This window comes from Melospiza georgiana, chromosome 2, assembly GCF_028018845.1.
Source record: "Melospiza georgiana isolate bMelGeo1 chromosome 2, bMelGeo1.pri, whole genome shotgun sequence".
Lineage (NCBI taxonomy): Eukaryota > Metazoa > Chordata > Aves > Passeriformes > Passerellidae > Melospiza > Melospiza georgiana.
Genome location: NC_080431.1, coordinates 10646326 through 10662366, shown reverse-complemented (window position 1 = coordinate 10662366; position 16041 = coordinate 10646326). Strand labels below are relative to the sequence as shown.

General features: G+C 41.2%; 1 protein-coding gene across 2 annotated transcripts in view; it reads left to right on the top strand.

Annotated features, from left to right (window-relative positions):
* The window catches only part of NRIP1 (nuclear receptor interacting protein 1), a 73344-nt gene that overhangs the window by 20181 nt on the left and 37122 nt on the right, over positions 1-16041 (top strand). The window lies entirely within an intron of this gene.

The following is a 16041-nucleotide window of genomic DNA, read 5'->3' as shown; positions in this document are numbered from 1 at the left end:
CACAGGACTACCTAAACCACATGATGAGAGTGTCATCCAGAGGCTCCTTGAACTCTGGCAGCCTTGGTGCTGTGACCCCTTCCTTCCCTGGGGAGCCTGTTCCAGTGGTTGTCCTCTCAGTGAACAGCCTTTTCCTAGTGTCCAAATGGGCATGGATGGGAAAGATCTCTCCAGTCCATAATTGCTGGGAGGGTCACCAGACTTTCTCCCAGTAACACAAGCAGACTGTGGTGCTTCCTCTTGGCATACAGGGAGAAATGCTATGCACTTCTTCCTACAAGTACTTTTAGAGTTAATTTTAATTGTCATGATATTTGAACATTTTATGCCCTACCTGCATCTTTTCTGTAAAGTAGAAGAACCACCCCAGCTTCTTAAGTAAATATGTTTTAGTTGTATGTTTTGTATTTGGGTTGTGTTGTTGTTGTTGTTGATTTGATTTTGATTATTTATTTTTAAATGGCACTGGCTACGTTTTTAGAAAATTATCCTTGACATAGCTTTGTACTTGGCCCCAGACTGTTATTTGTAAAATTTTGGACAAAGTGCTAGTTATTTTTACTGGCTACAGAGCTTGTATGTGGGGAAAGAAAGCCTTTTTATGTTTTCATTGGACTAAATAAGCCGTCAGTGGTCCATGGTACTGCACCTGCTGTAACTGTTGAATAGTTCCATGGACTGATAAGTTCCTTTTCTCAAATATTGTTCCTGCTTTGAGGAGTTATTTTGACACCTGTATTTTTAAACTTTTGAATAAAATAATACAAATACTGTTGAACTTTCTGTAGACTTTAGGTTTTCCAGCTGTGTTTGGGTCTATATGAGGTTATCAGGTCATGTGCTAAATATTAGCTCAGAGTCTGCTGCCTGAGTATTGTATTACAGTACTGTAAAGAAGTTTTATAACAATACAAATGGGCACTTAACCCATATTGCCTTTGCAGAGAACTTCAAAAACTAGAGTCAAACTCTAATCACATACAGTTATCTATAATAAAATTATTATTTCTGGCACTTGGACATCTAAAAAGCATTAAGATTCAGCAGTTCTTAAATGCAAAAGAAAATATTGATTACAATTTGGAAATCTGCTATGAGTTATGGAGCACAGCTATATATTTTCATCTTTTGCTCTTTAAAAATTAATTTGTTCCTTTTATGCCCATTGTATAAAAGGCTGTGTGTTCAAAGTGTGTGGGTAAGTAAGATGAGCCCATAGTTGTTTTCTCTTTCAGCTGTATGAATTGTGAGGGCTCATGGAGTTGTTCCTTCTTGTCATGAACTCATTATGTACCTGAAAATGGTCTTCATCTGCTGCAAGACATTTTCAGAAATAATTGGAAGAATATGTGGAAGGACATATTTGTTTTCTGTTTCAGCTATGATAATTGTAAGGGTTCATGTAGTTGTTTCTTCTTGTCATGAATTCATTATGTACCTGAAAATGGTCTTCATCTACTGTAAGACATTTTCAGAAACAATTGGAAGAATATGTGGAAGGACATACCCTTCACATGGTAGCAGTTATTCCAGGATCTGACCTCCTTGGCATTGGATTTTCTGGGTAACTGAGAGTCACCTGGTCCTGTGCTCTGGTCAAGCAAAAGGTGACTTGCTTTTCCAGGTAATCTTTCCTTTCCAGCTGGACATGGCACATGCTTTACCTTCAGAGTGTGTAGAGACAAAAGAAGCAGCCAACAGAGATAAAGCAGTAAAGGCTGGTGCTACAATAGTTTACCAGCCTCTGGAGCATTTCACCTGTCTTTTTATCTGAGTGTTTTGTAACTTGCTGGTTTTCTGAGGTGGGCACAGCCAGCAGGCCCCCATGAGGACACAGAGGAATGCTCTCAGAGGTGGCTGTCCCAGGGGCTGTCTGTGACTCTGTGAGGCCATGAATTGCTGTTCCTTGGTCAGTGCTCCCCTGCTCGGGCCAGGGAGGAGCAGCAAGAACACGCTGGGGCAGTTCTTCAACAGCTGCCTGCCTTCCTTTTGGCTTCTGGGTACAATTCAAGGTTTTGGCCTCGGTTACTTTATGCCTAATGTGACTTGAGCTCCGGCTTCTTTTTTTTTTTTTTTTTTTTTTTTTTTTTTTTTTTTTTTTTTTTTTTTTTTGATCCAACATAGCAATTAATGTCAACTGGGATACTTGACCTAGATCATGCTGGTTTTTAATGTCAAGCAGCCATTGGCAGGAAGTTCTTCGAGAAGCACTGCTGCCTGTGGAATGTGCTCCCAACCTGGGCTGCTGGGGTCGGCTGGCTGGGCGGGCTCCGTGCCAGGCCTATCTTGTTTCTTTGCCTATGGAGATGAGGAATGGCCCAGTGCTTCTCCTATCTCCTTTGCCCCTGAAGGAAAGCAGGTTAATGTGGGTTTATAATCACTGCACCAAGGTTTTTCCACTTGGAGCCATGTGGGAAGATAAGTGAAATATATGTGAAAGAAAAAATAGCATACATGCCTTAGTATGGAAGGTTTTTTTTTCCCTGAGAGAATTTAATTGAATGTTTTGCATGAAATGAAAGCAAAAGAGGTTTCCTCACACAGACTAGTTTAAAAGTATGGCAAGTTAAATTTAGATAAGTGGTATTTTCTTTCAGCTTTGTGAAAGACTCTACAGCCAGGCATGGAAAGTTTCCTTCCTGCTGGGAGAGATTTGTCAAACCACTAAAGCCATCACCGAGTGCTCTAAGCTTAAAGCAGCATCTCCAGGTTTCACAGCTGAGCAGGCTGTAATAGGGCCCACTTTGCCCCAGGGGAAGGTGTTTGGTGAGTTTTTCTTAGCTGTGCCATTCGTTGATCAGTTGTTGAAGCAAAATGTTCAGCATCAAAAGCAGTTTTGAGGAGGAGGGATTTTGTCTGGAGTGCTACATGGCAGCTGCATGCCAAAGCTGGAGCTTTGGAAGAGCTGTTGGAATATAAATACAGTCACAACTTTGGCCTGGAAAAGCTCTGTTCTACAACTGCTGGGAGATGTCTGAGGGTTTGTTGGCAAATGCCCAACAGCCAACAGAGATGACTCTGGTTATGGAAGGATACGAGGAAGGAAGAGGGGAGATAAATTTCATCTCAAGCAACTAAGACTTGTTAGTTCAGTGTGGAACCAATTTCTAACAGTACATCAATATCACCTCTCTTTTTGCTGAGGTGAGACACTGCCTGGTCTTACAGGATGAGGGAGTTCAGCTTGCCATGTCTGCTTTGCACAGGATAGAAAAAAAATTACCTACCTCCCTTTCCTGAACACATTTTAACCCTTTTCCTGTCAGTCTGGATTCTGGAGAGCTTTGGGAATATGGTTTAGGAGGAGAAAGAAGAGGAATTGGATGTTAGAAGTAAGTAAAAAACAGTTTCTGGGAAAGGTGAGGAAATAAAACAGAAGTAGAATTAGGGAACTTGAGAATATTCATTGCTTTACTTCTTGTCTGTCTGGTAAAAATGAGGACTCTTACTTCTGCTTGTAGATAATAGGAGTGATAAACCTGAGGAGGTGGCTTGTTTTGAAGTCAAATGAAGATTCACAGGTTTCAGCAGATACTGGGTAGTATTTTTAAGTGTAGGACAAAATGAAAAAGGTTTAGGAAGTTGAAAACTTAAGGAAATAAGGTAGAAGAAAATATATAGGTCACACCTAAAGAGAGAGATCTTTTGGTAGGTCTTTTTTGAAGACTGGCAACAAAAAGAGTGTCTGTGCTGATGAGAAGAATTGCTATCCAGAGTCAGGCAATTCTTGTGACATCCGAGGGGAAAAGTACTGAAGGAATAACTGCAAGCTGACAAATAATGTTGAAATAAACACACTAATAGGAGTCATGTAACTGAAAGCAGTTATGTGGAGGACTGGTGTTACCTGGGATCAGGCACCCCCTTTATTGAGTGGGAAATGCTGGGAACTTGCACAAACAGTGCTTTGTTACTCATTTTTGAACTGGGTAGATTAAGCTGATGTTAGACAGTGTGGGTTTTGTCTCACCTGTGTTATTAAGGTCTAACTCTTGGAGGGAAAACCCTGAATGTACCCAGCAAAGAGAAACAGGAGTCCTGGAGAACTCCTGTCAGGTGGGGACCAGGAGCTGGCACTTGTAGGATGTGATTCATTTTACCTCCTTTTGACATGTCCTGTAGGAGGAGTTCAGTCCAAGAGCTGAGTTTTTCCCATGGGCTGTACAGGGAGGCCAACATGACCTGTTCAGATACAGACACCTACCCTGTAAACATCTTCATTTGGTCGAGTGAATCCTGGCTTGGCATCCACATCTAAGGATGGGGAGAGAAGGTTGCTCTGTTATTATGGCTTGTGGTTAGGTGTCAGATGCTCTCCATCCTACCTGAGTAAAGACTCAACACCTCTCCACAATGGAAGCTGGCATTTCAGGGCCTCCAGAGGTCTGCCCAGGTAGGGCCAGCAGTTCACGGTGAGGCATTGCAAGGGCATGGCCCTTGTGCCACCTCTGCACGGGCAGCAGGAGCCAGCCCGTGGTGACTCCTTGCTCCTGTGGTGTTGGTGCCCATGGACACCAGGGTGGATCCCAGCTCTGGAGGCACAGTCCTGGTGAGATGGGAGTGAACCTGGGCAGTTCCTCCAGCTCTGGAGCAGGGGGAGCTTCCAAGAGCTGGGAGCAGTGGCTGATGAGGTGTCCCCGTGGCAGTGAGTGATTTGCAGGTGAGCGTGTGCGGGGGTGACAGGTGAGCTCCACGGGGACACTGCCACTGAGAGCAGGGTCTGTGCTGGTGACAGCCCTGGTGCTGCCTGTAAATCACCCCAGGCATGCCTGGTGGGCCGTGGGCAGCTCATGATTTATTGAACCTGGCTCCTGGGTGGAATCAGTGTTGTCCTGTGTTGTTCAATAGAGTCACATAAAGCATGAGAACTCAGGTTTTGTTGTTACTAAGTCAGTAGTTTTGGACTATAAGTAATATGTTACCATTGTGTTGTTTCTATTATATCCATACAAATGTGTTTTTATTGCTTCATGGCTTTGTGATTTTTCTTTATGCTGCAGAACTCCCAAATAAATATATGCATGTATCTGTATTTAATTTGAAAACTGAGTTTTTTTCTTCTTGAATTTTTAATGGTTTATTTGGAATACTAGCATTTTATATGGTGGCTCCAGTATTCTTTCCTTGGGTATGCAGTATACTTTATGTCTCTGGAAGAGATTTAATTTTATTTTTTAAAAATTTTTTTAAGAACAAAACAGAAAAGCTTTGCTATTCCATCACTGTGAAATGTGTTCAAGTTAAATTTTTGTGGAAGGTTTTGATAGAGAAGTTAATAAAACCCCTATTTTAATTTGATTTTAAGTTGTATTAAAATTTAAGACACGGGACTCATCCTTTTCTAAGAAAAGGAGGAGTGTCACATTTAGTGTTATGACTATTATGAAATATTTTATTCAAGTATATTTTAAAAAGTAGCCTAGTTGAGAATGTCTTCATTTTTATTGCAGAAAAATGTAAACATATCATTCTCATTATTACACCTATTTTCATAAAGTGCTCATTGTCTCTGTGCAGGCTCATTTTATAATGTATGCATCTGGTAATGAAAATAATAATTAAATTCTTTCACAATGAAACAGTGATTGGGGGGAGGGCGGGGGGTGGAGAAAGCTCAGGCAATAGTAGCAGCTGAATTCATACCCAGCAAAGCTATAGCTAATTGACTGCTGGGGCTGATTCTTCACCTTTAATGTATTTTAAAGCCTAAAGTTACATTTTTAAAGAGATGGTTCTCACTTTTTCCCTCTAATTGGCACTTCATATTTGGAAATAGCACTTTCTTTTTTCCCCCTCCTTTTGTTCTTCCAGTATTTTTTCCCCAGTTTTGTGCTCCCCAGCTCCCCACAAGTCTTCCCCCTGTCCTCATGTGTGTTCTGACCTTCAGCCATGGAGGAATTGCTCTTGTGCTGGGGCTGTGAGTGACCCAGGCACTGACTCTGAAGGGCTTGAAGAAGATGCTGCTGGGGAGGTTGGAGAGGTCTGAGAGGAGGTGTCTCTGTAGATCTGAAAAGTGCCCTGGGTGATGAGGCAGGCTGTATAGCCTAACCCTAGCCAAGTCTCTCAGTTCTGGGAAGGACAAGGATGTCATCTGGAGCTGAGTAGCACAACCAAGCTGGTGTGGATTAAGATACAGATGTTTGGGTGAGTGCGTGCATGCTGATGGAAATGTAGGAAATAATGTAACATGGTTGACCAAAAGTATCTGGCTTAAATCTGATACACTTTTTTTTGTTCTTAATCTCTTTGTTTTTCATTGTATTATTGCTTATTTTGTTTGTTTGGGATGATGTGCTCTCTTAATGATTTTTGTCTGGGTTGGTTTTTTGGTTTTTTTTTTTTTCTCTGGATCCTTGCCTTTTTTCCTTTTAAATCTGGGTTGGGTACTTTTTGATGTGTTTCTTGTTTCCTTTTAATTTTTCTTTTTTTTGTCTTTATTTATGCCTTATCCCTAAGCAGTGTTTACTTTGCTGTATATCTTCCGTGTCTCTTTCATGGCATATTCAAAGAGATTTACTCTTCAGTCAGGTCTTGAAAATGATAGAAGCAACATCAAATGTTTTGAGAGTTTAGGACAAACTTCTGACAGTGCCCAGGCTCAGCATAGCCCTGGATGTCTGTGCTCATGTTGTCTTGCAGGCACAGATTAATGCTGAAATAGTTGCACAGCCTTGGACTGTGTAATGATTCCTCTTGTGTAACACAGGGAGGGAAAATGAGGTGGGAAGGACGTCAGCCATGGCTGGTATGTGGGATTCAGCTTGGGGGAGCTGTACTACCAGGGCTCATCCTTTCCAGAATGCCTTTCACTCAGATCTGAGCTCTGGGGCAGCCTGAATCCATGTAAAACATGATTTTTGGGAATGCCAGTCTGATCCACGTATGAGTGCTGCACATTTGGTATGGTGTCAGTGTTTCCTACTTGAGATTAATCACTGTTACATCTTAATGAAATGGATGTACAACCTACTTTATTTAAAAAGGCAAATGGTGTACAATATTAAAGACCTAGAAGGTGTACTAAAATGATGGAATGTAATAATAAGATTTACCTTGTGTGAACAAAAAGCAAAGTGACTGTATTTGAAGCTGCTGCTCCATCATTAACTTAGAAACTAATTTTGGTTTTCCTTGAACTCGTATAAGTGTTCTGTTTCAGCCACCACCTGCAGTAATTCATTCTGCCACCCTTAGCATTTGGTACTTCTGCAGAACTGATCTATTTAATGTGTTTTCAGTCAGTGCTTTGACAATTTGTTATTTCCGAATGTCTTCTTTTTTGATAAGAAATCAATCTGGATTTTTTACCCTCTTCATTACAAACATCTGTGGTCACTAACACCTTTTTTGTGTTTTGTTGATGCTTCATCCTTCTTTAGACCTTGAAGGAGAATCAAAAATTAGAACCGATAATTTTCCCTGTTTGCCCTCAACAGCTGTACCCATCCACTTTTTTTTTAAATTTAGTGTGGATTATTTAAAATATACTCCCCCTATTACCTTTTCCTAGAGTAAGTTTTTTTCCATAAACTTGTGGAAGAAAAAAGTAGTAAAAATTTGGTGATGAAAAGCCAAGTCTGGCATGACAAAGTTTCTTTGGGGGTTTTGCAATTGTGTGTGCCTATTGCAAAAGTTTTGTTATGTGAGACAAAACTTGATGGAAAACTGAATAACTCTGCAGTTTGGTTTCTGCTGTTCTCTTTGGCTGTTGTGAGAGAAAGGAGTAGCCCAGGTGCTCAGCTGCACTAGTGGCTGCTCTGGGAAGGGGACCAGCAGATCCCAGGGCTCACCACTTACCTGCCAGCCTCCATGGGAAGCAGCTTCACCATCTGGCATTGCTTCCCTCTCAAGGGAACAGCTGCCAAGAACACTTTCTTTCTTAAATGAATCCTGTTTTCAGGGTAGAAGACTGTCTACTCAGTGTTTTTGTTTACATCCACTAAAGTAGAGTTAAGATGTGTTACATCTGACTCAAAGGGTAAAATCTTTTACAGGGACATTACTGAGTTTTAATAATTGGTTGTTAAACCTCTAAATTTTTTTAAAAGGGATTGTGGGGATGTTTTGTGCTATACATTTTTTGGCAACAAACTAGGCATGGAGTGAGCAGGAACGGAGAATGTTCTTTATCATGATGAAAAACTAGCAAATCCTGTTTTTATGTGGGTTGGTAAATTTTTATGAATAATTGGTCAGGTTAATTGAAGTGTGCCTTTCAACTCTGGTGGTTTTACTTATTTTCTTCTTCTTCCATACCACTAATTCTCAGGTTTCTAGGACAAGTCTTGTTTGTGCAGGACATTTCATACAATTTATCTTCAAAACGAACCATATTGGCCAAGGGTTTCACTACTTTAAAATAATGCATTCTAGTCTAGTAACTTTGTTCCAATGAGCGCATACCAATGGGCTTGCATTGCTGTTGAAATGATGGTGTTTCTCAGTTGCATTCCTTGATCTCACTGTGTACCTAAGGGATGGGAAGAGATTCATATTTCTGAGGATGGTTGGTTGGTGTCTCTGAGATCTACATTTTCTTCTGTCAGTCATGGTCATTGATCTGCCTTTGAATTTGTGGACTCAAATTTGCAAGTTTTATGTTTGTCTCATCGCCCATCTGTCATTCCTGCTGCCCATGACTGACTAGTGTTGAGGCTAGTAGGTTGATTCATGTGATTAACCTGCTCTTTCTGTATTTTTAGTGTTTAAACTTCCTGCTGACAAATGGAAAAACTGTGACTAGAGGCTTACCTGATCATTGTTTAAGAATTCTAGCCCTTATAATCCAGAAGAGTTTTTAATATGGCAGAAATAACTTGGTGCTCCTACTTGGCTGTGGTGACAAAGAAACATCTGCTTGAAGAGCTTGCAGTGACCCAGTTTAAAAGGTCTGAACAGCACTAAAACCAGTTCTACAGTATCAGGATTTTTTTTTTCTTTCTCATTTTGAAAGAAACAAAGATAAATGTCTTGCACGTTCAGGAGATGAGCTGTAATAAAGCATATATGGATGATATGGCAGCAGGCCAAGAGCATTAGTATGCATGCCCTGATGGAGTTGTGGCAGCTAGTCACTCTCAACTTAGAGCTAAATGTTACTCGGGGAGCATGGAGAGCCTTCCTCCGTGAGCTGGGCCTGTTTTGGAAGAAACTCACCCCAGTTCAAGACATTTCTTGCCTGGATTGGTGTAAAACCTGTTGGTTTGGAGTGCTGGTGTCCAGCTTTCCCGGGGAGCTGCATTGGTGGCAGAGGGTCAGGACTGCAGGTGATGCTGTGATAACAGGGATAGGGTGTGTGCTGTAACAGAAACATGTGGGCAGCACACATTTGTGCTGACACAGGGCTGGCAGTGCTAGCAGACATGGAACAAAATTCATATTTATTAGCAGGCATGTGGAGTTACACGAGCACCATCACCACACGTGGTCATTTCCGCCCTGTTGTTTGATAGAGCAGGGGCTGCAGGCCCTTGTGAAACATAGCAGTGGGAAATCAGATGTGAGGGTAATTCCCCAAGCCCTTGCCTGCTTCCTTCCTATATCTAATTAGCCTTTGGAGAGGACGGTAAGGAGTGGGCAGCTGGCCAGATGAGTTGTTGCAGTGGATTGGATCTGGCCAGCAGGCTGCAGCTTGGGCATTCCGGTTTGGATCCAAAAAAAAAGGTTTATATGAATTTATATGACTCCAGCTTGCCTTCAAAGACATGCATTAGATCTTGATGGATGTTATGTTGAAAAACCAGGCTCTTCCTGTGTTCTTAAGTAGCAGGCTTTTGAAAGATCTTAGTAGTTTCTTTTCCACAATTATCTATTTATTCCCTTTGCTTAGGGCAGGAGTAATCTTTACTCCTTCTCTGCATTATTACATGCTTCTTGCAAGTGTTCAGGCTTTTACTTTATTATCCTTTGGAGGCTCTTTCACAGAGAAATGAACCTTGATGTCAGGTGATAGTGAGCATGAATATTCCACAGCCAAAATGTTCCTGCTGTGAACTTCATACATAAGAGAATTAAGGGAAGGACATTTTCCATGAGGTTCTTCCCATATACATTTCTTTTCTGTTCTTTGGATGCCGATTGTCAGTGTGACAGATGAGGGGACAAGGGTGGCTCATGAGCATGGGAGATCCTCTGGGTGATGTATAGAGCCATGTGTGTAGGTGAACTGTATGTACAGTTGTTTTTGTTGGTCATCTTATGCTTTTGGAGAGTACTCTAATGTTTGTTTTGCGTTTGTGAGCAAATGAACTGGGCCCTTTTATTTTTCTGTGGGCAGTAATTTTTTGTTGACGCTTTGTTTGATGTTTGTTAGTACCAACACATAAACATAGCAAGGAGGAAAGGCTGAGAGTTTTGTCAATTCTCTCCCTACTACGGCTGATCCATTAACCACACAAAGTTAAGACAGCCTCTAGGAGGATATTTGATATTTATCTATGCAACTATTTTATAAATTATGTGAGTTATATTTAGAGTAGTAACATTCCATCTTCATCTTTTTCAAATTAGCACTCAGTTTGCCTTCTCCCAATGCTGCATTTCTGCTTATCTGTGGTTTCTCAACAGTGGTTCACTTGTACATCAGGAAAGATGAAACAGTGGAATAATGGTGTTTTTAATAATTATTTACATTATGTACATAGCTAATATTAAGCCATTTTGCTTAATTTGCTAATACAACGCCATTTTTGTGATGTTCATGAAAGTTTGGAAAGTTGACAAATTAATTTAACGTTGCTTTTTGTTTTAGGTAAATAGTTGTTCTCCCAGTATTTTAATTTGGCAAATCTGTGTTTTTATGTAGATTCATGTCTCCTGAAGAATGCTTTTTATGTCTGTGTTTGGCACAGACATACTGTTAGTCATCCGTAAATGAAAATAATTGAAAAGTGACAGGGGTTTTGTAAATGTTTTGAAATCTTTGAGTGCATTTAAAAAAGTTGTGAAAGCTTCATATTTCTGATTCTTTAAATCAGCCAGCCTGGGGGGGGTGGTGGTAACAACTGTGCTATTGGCAAAATACTAAGAATTAGACAAACTTGAATGAACCATTGCACACCTTGAGAAACTGGACTTAATTTTTGTGGTATGCACTAAATAGAAACCTAATGTGCCTTCTGAAAAAGCAGAACAATTTTAGTGTACTCTCTGTTTTCCTAACCCAGTAGTTTGGCAAGACCTGCTGTAGTTGGAAAAATTGCTGAGAGTATGGAGCTGTTGTGTATTTGTTTTATAGAGGCATTGTGTTTGGGCCGAGGAGTTGTGTTTGCTACAAGACAGATCAGGGGCTTTGTTTCTAAAAGGATCCGTTTGAGAAAGTTTCTAGGCAATTATCCTGAACTGCTCTCCTCCCTTTCTTGTGATTTCTACTGTAATGTATTTTAAAACTATTGGTTCTTAAGTAAATGAAGAAGTGGTCCTTACTTAAGCTTATGGCTTGACTAGGAACAGGATAAATCTCACTTTCCTCTGCTTAAGTTTCTGTTAAGTTTAATGTGAGATTTGATAGCACTTTTGTGTTCCGTGTTAAGAAGTAGTCAAGAGATCTGAATCTTACAAAGGGATGAGAGATTCACAACCATTTGGATTTCTAAGGCTTAAAAAAGAGAGCCTGATAGGTTGCAAATTTAGATGCGTGCAGTAGAGTGGGAATCTCTGGCTTGAGTATAATACAAAACACCAGTAATTCTAAATTGAGACTGGTGCAAAGTGAAATAACAAAATAGCAAGAGAACAGTTGTGGTGGGTGGGTTTCTGACACCCTGGAGACCCAGGCAGTGTGAGCCCCTGCCCGACCTAGGAATTAATGGAGCCTCTTTTGGAGAGGGAAGTGCTGTTGGCAGCTGAGCACATAAACACACTTACCCAGGAATCGCTGCTGACTGCTGGTGGCTGCAGCTATTTTGCTGGACACATGGAAACAGTATTACAGCTTGGTCATTGCTGGAACCCCACAAGTGTAATTCACTCTTCTGTTGGGCTTCTCTGGTTGTCAGCTTCTCTTCTCAGTGGCCTGGAGTACCAGCATGAAGCGTGCATGCCTAACCTAGATGCACACACGTGGAAGGACAGTGTATACAAAACATGCCTGCCTGCCAGACACTTGCATCTTTTCAATTTTTATGGCTAGCTGTATTTTCTGTAATCAGTATGCTGCTTTTTGCTTTGTACTGAGATTTGCACAGACAAAACAAGGAGTATTTAAACAAGAGTGTTTGAAGGTGAACTTTGGCAATGTAGTGTTTCAGTGATGATGCAGAGACTGATATATATGTTAAAAACATAAAAACCCCAAAACATACTGTTGTCTTCATTTCATAGGCTTGTGATGCTTCTTTATCAGTCAGGTGCTGATAAAATACTAATAACATTTAATACAGCACAATCAGAAGTGTAAATAAAATAAGTGCTTCCTTATATTACCCCCTTCAATCCCACATCGTTAATTATAAGCAGGAGGAAGTGATACAGAAGCTTAAGAAGGTTAGTTGGGGTGATGAAAGAAGATGACTGAGGAATAAGAAATTATGTTTAACTTTATAAAGCATAATGTAAACAAACTTCTGGATTTTTTTTTTTAATATTGCATACTATTGTTGAATGTAGGTAGCTCCCCACCCTTGCCCCCCTTTTAAGTGCAAATTTAGAAATGTTGTGTCTGGCAGAACAGGAGAAGGAGCTCAAGGACCTGACTGTGTACTGGATGCCTTCAAAGGCTAAGAGTGGGAGCTGTAGCTTAGACGTTGAGATTGCAGGAGTTGAAACTGAGTTTATATCATGTTTATACCTTCCAGATATGGGTGGGTGCAGAGATGGAGACAAAATTAGAGCCTATGGTATTAAAGGTAGCCAAGTAGAATTATTAACAGGCAACTGATTAAGGCAACTTTAAAGGGTGTTTTTTCCACTATTTAAAGATGTTTCCAGACATCACTTTGCTCTGAAATCCACTTTAAAAAAAATTCTGTGCTCTGCAGACAGCCAAAAAGCTGTGCTTGTGAATGTTAAAAATGACCTTGAGCAGAAGAACTCAAAGGTTGTTGGTGGCTTTGTACTGAATAAAATAAACTGGCACAGCAATGAGAAAAACCTGCATTAAAGTTCAGGGTCCTGATTCAGCAAAATACAGTCTTAAACACTGATACAGTCCTTATTCTTCTGCAAATGCTCAAGTAATTCACAATCAGGACACAAGTTAAATATTATAATAAAATGTATTTGTGAGTGTATATAGTATGAAGTGTTGATAATGTCCCTAAGTGAGTATCTGAGATGATTGAAGCAGGAAATGAACCCCCTAGAAGTGAATGGTGCAATCTGGGTGGGTCATCAGCCTTAGTTTTTTTAGATCCACTTTTTGAAAGGGTGTGCCAGGTTTGGGAGTTACTGGTTTTGACAAAACATCTGCAGAAGGTTGCTGCAGTGAGAATTTGAGACCCAGTGGGAGACCTAAATTAAACACTGGGCTATACTAGCAAGTCGGGGAAGATGCCTGGCTGTTTGTTGAGATCTCAGCAGAAAAGGCTTATTTCACTTGTACCATAGGATCATGGAATGGCCTGGGCTGGAAGGGACCCCAAAGATCATCTCATTCCAGGCCCTTGCCATGAACCAGGGACACCTTCCACTAGACCAGGTTGCCCAGAGCCCCATCCAAGCTGGCTTTGAATAATCTAGGGATGTGGTATCCAGAACTTCTCAGGGAAATCTGTTCCAGTGCCTCACCATCCGCAACAGTAAAGAAATTCTTCCTAATATTCTGTCTAAATGTGTTTTCTGTCAGTTTGAAGCCATTCCCCCTTGTTCTGTCACTCCAGACCCTTGTAAACAGAGTCTCTCTCCATCTTTCCTGTGGGCTCCCTTCAGGTATTGTAAAGGCTGCAATTAGATTACCCCAAAGCCTTCTCTGGTCCAGGCAGAACAACCCCAGTTCTCTCAGCCTTTCCTCCCAGCAGAGCTGCTCCATCCCTCTGATGCCCTCGGTGCCTGCTCTGGGCTGGCTGCAGCAGGTCCCTGTCCTTGCTGTGCTGGGAGCCCAGAGCTGGATGCAGCTCTCTATTTCCTGAGAGTGTTGTCCAAAATCTTCTTGAGCTTTGTCAGGTTTGATGCTGTGACCATTTCCCTGGGGAGCCTGTTCCAGTGCCCAGCCACCCTCTGGGTGAAAAACCTTTTCCTGATATCCAACCTAAACTGCCCCTGACACAGTCACAATTTCAGGCCATTCCCTCAGGTCCTGTCGCTGATCACCAGAGGGACAAGATCAGTGTCTGCCTCTCCACTTCCCCTTGTGAGGATGCTGAGGACCTAAATGAGGTCTCCCCTCAGTCTCTTCTTCTCCAGGCTGAACAGACCAAGTGTCCTCAACCAGTTCCCATATGGCATCCCCTCAAGGCCCTTTACCATCCTTGTGGCCCTCCTGTAGATGCTCTCCATATGGAGAATACAGAAAGGATGACAATATTTGATCACTTTAGTATACATTATTCAGTACTTCTTGGCCTTACCTGTTACTGTCAGGTACTAATTACAATATTAATTTATTTTATACTAGCATAAGTCAGTTATTGCATACTAGTATAGTGTATATATATATACACTAGTATAGTATGCAATAACTGACTTATGCTAGTATAAGAAGGCCAACTATATCTTACTTAAAAATAATACACTACTGATAAAGCTTCTTACAAAGTAGATATACCTAATGTTTTACAGTAGTATTAATTTTCATTTTTCTGGTAGACCAAGGGCTTCTTTGGGTGCCGGTTGGAAGTTAGGCCAGAAATGTTGGGAGATGTGGTCAGTCACAAAATGATTTTTCAACCGTTTCTGCAAATCCTTGTGGGATGTATGGTTCCAAGAGAATGGTTTTGTCAGTAGCATCCTTAGCAGAAATTTTTTATTTAATAGTGGTGTTCAAATGGAAAGAGAATATATTATATTAACTTCTGCCACCTTTATCCCTTCTTTTTTTCTGCTGCACTGAGGTACACTATGTACAAAATAAGTCTGAGGTTTAAAGAATATGAATGTTGTGTACTCAGAATCAACAGCTAGAAAATGGCAGAATTAAGATTGAGTGGGCAGCCTGTATTTGGGTGGTCTGTAAAATGCTCATCCTGTCCTCTATAGACAGAGCTTGTGTGTACTCCTGTGAGTATCCCTGTGGTAGGAGCAGGCAGGGAGCAGCCTTATCCTCTGCAGCTTGCCATGCATGAGAAATTGTTTGAAATAGCCACAAAGCCCACTTTGATGGGAATGGTAGAAATGAGTGACTGTCCAGCTCCACAGATGTGACACTGTCACGATGGCTGTGGTTTGGGTGGGTGGGTGTGCTGTGCAACTGCACTCACTGCTCTTGTCTGAACCTCCTAGGCACAGCCTGATTTGGAAGTTTGTACTCAACTGTTGTGGCCCTGGAAGAAAGCTGCTAATTTGTATTTTTGGCTTTTGGCTTCTAGTTTTGGCAGGGCCACACAATGTGTCCCATACTTGGCAGCAGCGACTGTGTGGCTTGAAAGCTTTTGTTGCATCTTTGAGTCACCCTGCTCAGCTGGAGCTCTTTGTTTTTGTTTTGGGGATTTTCACAACACTTGGTGCTTGGAAAAAACATAATATATTTTTGTCTTGTTACACCTTGGAGAAGCTTAAGAAATCAGGGATTTTGCATGGCCATACCATGAAAATTCTTTTTGGTGTTTTCAGCTAGGCTAACATGTAACATGGGAGCTACTTCAATCTCTCTTCCTGGTAATTGGGGTGAACTGGGAAGTTTTCTAGGAAGCACAGCACAGAATGCAGCACTGCAGTAATTGTCTTGTAGACTGAGTGGCTAAACTTTATTTTCTTTAAAAAAAAACAAAACACCACAGTTGGCTGCTTGTATGGCATCCCATCATGGAAAGACTGCAAAAAGAACACCTTAGTGCAGGAAGATCATGTGTGGGTCTGGTCAGTCTCCATTTCCATGGTCTGTGATGGGTTGGAGAAGGCACATGTGGTGTGTGCCGCCCCCAGGCTCCTGCTTCCCTGGGGCTGCAG